The sequence below is a fragment of the Atta colombica genome, unplaced genomic scaffold, assembly GCF_001594045.1.
Source record: "Atta colombica isolate Treedump-2 unplaced genomic scaffold, Acol1.0 scaffold228, whole genome shotgun sequence".
NCBI lineage: Eukaryota > Metazoa > Arthropoda > Insecta > Hymenoptera > Formicidae > Atta > Atta colombica.
In genome coordinates, this window is record NW_017259325.1 from 171,103 (window position 1) to 176,481 (window position 5,379).

Here is a 5,379-nt window from a genome sequence, read left to right on the forward strand (position 1 = left end):
TCCTTTCGGTGCGAAGCGTGTATACGGTCAAATGTCTCAGTATCATAATACCTATCTTGACAAAGTATTTATTGTAAAGACATTGACTTGAAATGTTCGAATGTATGTATATCGACCTTGTATATTAACCCTTCAATTGCGAAAGGCATATACATATGACTCTGAGAAAGTTGCCTTTTATTTGCGGGAAAAACATATATATGTATATATTAATTTGTAGTTGAAATTTGGAACATTCTTGAAGTGAAAATTAATAATTGTCCAAATTCAACAAGCTTATAAAAATGAATATATAGCTAAAACAAAATAACAAATTCAAAATAAATGAACAATAACAAAAGATAAAAGATGTGGAACAATTCATCCACGTGTTTTTACTTATATATTGCTCCCTTACTTCAAAAGTGATGTAACTCAAAAAATAAAATTCCCCAAAAAAAGAAAAATGATTTTTTATTATTTAAATTTGACAAAAATTAATAATCAAATAACACCGGCAAAAATAATATGGAGATAAATTCATTTTTTACGATTAATAGGAAAAAATTTACTTAACTCTCATTCTTGATATAAGTAACTAAAAAAATTTTTAATTATTTTTTAGTAACTAAAAAACATTTTTAGAGTTTTATCACTCTTGAAATAAACAATATGTAAGCTACAAATATTTGGAGTTAGTGAACTGCCAGACATTAATTCTCAATACTAATGACGTGATTTTTTTGATAACCTTTCTACATAGTATGTACTATAAGTTCAAATATGAGGTAATGCTTACAAGTATGATTTGTGTTTATCAAATATGATTTAAATTTAGATATACTATCATTCCGCATAGACTCTTCTTCCTGCAAAATAAGAAAATCAAAAAGTTTCTGAAATGTAACTTTCTTTAGTCTGTTTTTTTTTTCATGGACAATCAGTAAAAATTCTCATTGTTCTTAATTACAGTAATTTGCAGGAAATGAACAAGAGTTATATACTTTATTGCTAGCATTTTTTACTTATTATTTACTTTTCTTTTTTTCTTTCTCTCTCTAAACATGAACCTATTTAAGTTTAAATTCAGAAACTGTTATTATGTTTACACGACTCGATTTATGAATTGATATTATATAATTTTGACATAAATCGAGCCATGTTTGTGATAATTAAAAGATAAAACCGCTAAAACGATCAGGATACCTATATTTCTGATTGATTCATTTGATTGACATCTTAAGGCTATATTTAAGATGATTTTAAATATGAGAATCGAAGGCAGTATTCACAGTCGATTTTTATATTTAAGAACTTAAATACAGTCTTAAGATGTTACGAACCAATCAGAAGGCCATATTAGCATCTTAAGACATTACTTAAAACGATTTTGAAATAAGAATGAATTATGAACACCGACTTATGAATACCTTAGATATGGTCCGTCATTATGAGATGTACTTCATTCCTACACGTACATGCCGATTTGAAATTTGATCAAAATTATTTCGCTCCTTTTTGCACTTTTCGCGAATAAATTCTTGTTTTTCTTTAAATTTCTATAATCAAAATATCGAATAGATTATTGTAACTGTCTTAAATGCGCGTAAAAAGCATCGAATTGCGATCATCTAATCGTTTGTATTTCAAACTGTGATCTCAATTTGAATTGTTGGCTGCGCGCATCTGCGCGGACAGCGCGGGAGTCAGCTGCTATGACACTTAGCCCAGATTCTCATACGAGCAACAGCGCTTTGACACAGAGCACTGATTGGTGAAAAGTCGGTTGTAGGGGCAAATTTTACCTCCATCATCTGCCTTTTTCACCAATCAGCGTTCGGTGTCAAAGCGCTGTTGCTCGTATGAGAATCCGGGCTTACAACGCCTTTGGTACGGTATGGGGCTGTGCACAATGAGGCCTCGTCTACAATCAAGTCGGCTGACGCTTGTCGGATGTCATTAATCGTAAAAGATGGGATCTGACCAATCCAAACGCTCGGCAGCCGCATCGACAGCCAATACAAAAAATAAAGGTTATTATGCACATCCACACAACATACGATAACGTCTCTCGACTGATTATAGACCAGATCTGAAGAAATGGGAATGGGAATAGGAATAGGAACAGAGAATAAGAATTTCAATTAATCAGAAATGATGCACTATAGAATACCCATTTTCTCTCTACGTACCCAGTAAACGAAAATGGATTAAAATGGATTGAAATTTTTTTCTATCCGAATGCGTATTTTAAATAGCGAATATTTTTTTTGGATTTAATTGGATTTAATTAGATTCAATTAGATTTAATTGGATGCAATTGGATTGAAAAACTGCATTTTCTATTCAAAATTTTGAATTGAACAGTATTCACAATGTGTGTGTTGTGCACAGAAAAACCTGATATTATTTTTAGATTGAAAGGCATAGAGATATGCAATTCCTATAAATGAATAAAAATGCATTTAAGATTGAAAAGCATTTAACATTCGTGAATAAATATTTCTGAAAATCTGAATCCATTTCAATCCATTCGTTTGCTAGATCTTAAAGAACTCTTAAAGATATCTTAATGTTGTTTATATGTCGATGTTAGACATTTTGCTTATTGGATAACTAAAAAAAGATATTGCTTAAATTATAAAATAGTAGAGAACTTTTCGATTTACAAGTCAGTTTTTTTATTAAAAATAACACTACGTGATTAATGATCATTATTTCAGATACCATGTATATTTTTTATATGACATTAAACTTACATTCCATGGAATAAACGAAACAGCCGGAATCTTCCCATCGGTTTTGAAAGTAGATCGAGCCAATCATTTTTTAGCTTTCATATTTTAAATTTTCTATTAATTCTTTTAAGCTGACACTGATCATCCAAATATATAAACTCCATCGTTATCACATTAGAAATCATTTCTACTTTTAGTTTAGTCGAAGGAAAAAATATCCGCAATTCTATATTCTGAAAGTGTAAAATTTTTATTTTACAAGAAACTAAGCTTTAAAAAGAGTTTCTCTCAATTATATAAAACATAAATTTTATACTTTTTAAAAAATTAAAAAATTGAATAATAAAAAGAAAAGAGAAAAACAGCTGGATATTTTATAATGCAACTTATTCCTGGTATCTCATCCCAATTTGATATTATTTATTATTTCCTTCAATTAATTTCATTAAATTTTAACTTCATTAAATTTTTTTAGTATTTGCTTTGTCATGTCGTAACATTAAAATGTCGTAATATTAAAAGAAACTGAAAAGTTTTGTTGTTTTTTGTTAAATCTTGAAAGTCCATTAAAATTATCTATATTTAAACTAAAAGTCTCGGTAGTCTAAAGATTTAGGATACACTCGTATGGAATACAAGAAACCCAGGTTCTACTCCCGATCGAGGTAATTTATTTATCGCAATAAATTTATTTATAATGTTTCAGTTAACATCTTTCTTTCTAATAGTATGCTTGAGTGAGCATCAAATTATTAAATTGCTTGTCAATTTAATTTGTAATATTACTATAGTAGTTTAATTGCGTTTATAAGTCCGAAAAATTAATTCGGTGCGCAGTTTAAATGACTATATATTATATATCAGCCCATATTCAGAACGCGCTTTTACCTCTAAAATTTTATAGTATGCGTAACATAAATTATAGCATGTTAGTGCACTAACATCGTTGTAAGCGAGTTCTGAATACTTATAAAGGGAGCACTAGATGAAGGGGTCGGGGATTTTGATGTACTTTTTAAATTGTTCTTGAGCAAAAAAAAAAGCGATACATGTCGTTGGCCATTGGCTCATAATTTCGAAGAAATTGATTTTTTAAATAATTATTATAATAAAATTTTAAAAATGTACTAATAAAAATATACGTATAAATGAAAATATCAGTATTTTTATAAATTTCATTTTAATTTAGTGTTATTAGTTTTAATTATTTTAATTACGTATTATAGAAATTACATATTATAGATAATTAAACACTCGTTTATGGAATATTTATTATCATCATCGTTGTTGTTATTCACGCAAATAAGATTATAATAAAAGCTGTTACAATTTCTAATGAAATTAGAAATTGGAAATTATGATTAAGAACAAATAAGTCATATGTTTATCACCTTTTTTTGATTAACATTAATCGATTTATTAATAATAATAGAAAAATAATCGTGTTTTGTAGACGTACATTGTACGAGATGATATAAATCATAAAAACAAGAAAAAATATATTATATTGCATCATGAACACCTTATGAATGAATTTTAGAATGACAAATTTTATTTTAGAAATGTCATTTTAGAAAAATTTGATTTTCATCAAAATTAATTCCTGAAAAAAGCTATTTCATAATATGTTAATCAATCTGCTTTCCGCTAGATATTAGAAAAAGTTATTGTGTCCGCAACAAAAATTTGTTTGTAAGATGTTTACAATGCAATAAATATTTATGTTTTTCTTGTTTTTATGATTTATATCTTCCCATACAATCTTCCTATATGTCTACAAAACACCATTAGTTTTCTATTATATTATTAATATCGATTAATGTTAATCAAAAGAAGATTACAAATATATGACTTACTTGTTCCTAATCACACCTTCTAATTTCATTAGAAACTGTAAGTTTTCATTACAATCTTATTTATGCGTTCGTATGAATAACAACAACGATAATAAATATTTCATAAATAAATATTTAATTATCTTTAATATTAATTAATTAATCTTTAATTAATCTTTAATATTAATTAATTAATCTTTAATTAATCTTTAATATTAATTTCATAAAATGTAATTCCATTACAATCAAAAAGTAATAACATTAAGTTAAAATAAAATTAAAGATACTGACATTTTCATTTATACAGTAGATTTTTCAAATTATTACAATAATTATTTAAAAAATCGATTTCTTCGAAACTATAGGTCAATGACTGAAATGGCCGGATACGTATTATTTTTTTTTTCGCTCTCTTTTCGAACATCCTATAAAAAGCGCATCAAAATCCCTAACCTCATCATCTTCCTCTTATTAGTATATAAATTATTTAAAAGCATCTAAGATCCAACTTCGTCCTTTATAAGCATTAAAACTCTTACTTATGTATTTACATATATGATCTTAATAAATCATTTATTATTATTTAAATTGAAAATTCTTCGATCGACGGAAATATGGATATGTATTGCCGATATTAAAGATGCCGATTGTAATTCATTCTAGCAATAGTTAAATGTTTAACTGTTGGAAATGAATTTTTTTAATGTGTTACATCTTTTATTTCCTTCATGCTCCAGTTGCTCGATACTTCGCCATATACAGAAAAAGGGGGAGAGAGAGAGAGAGAGAGAGAGAGAGAGAGAGAGAGAGAGAGAGAGAGAGAGAGA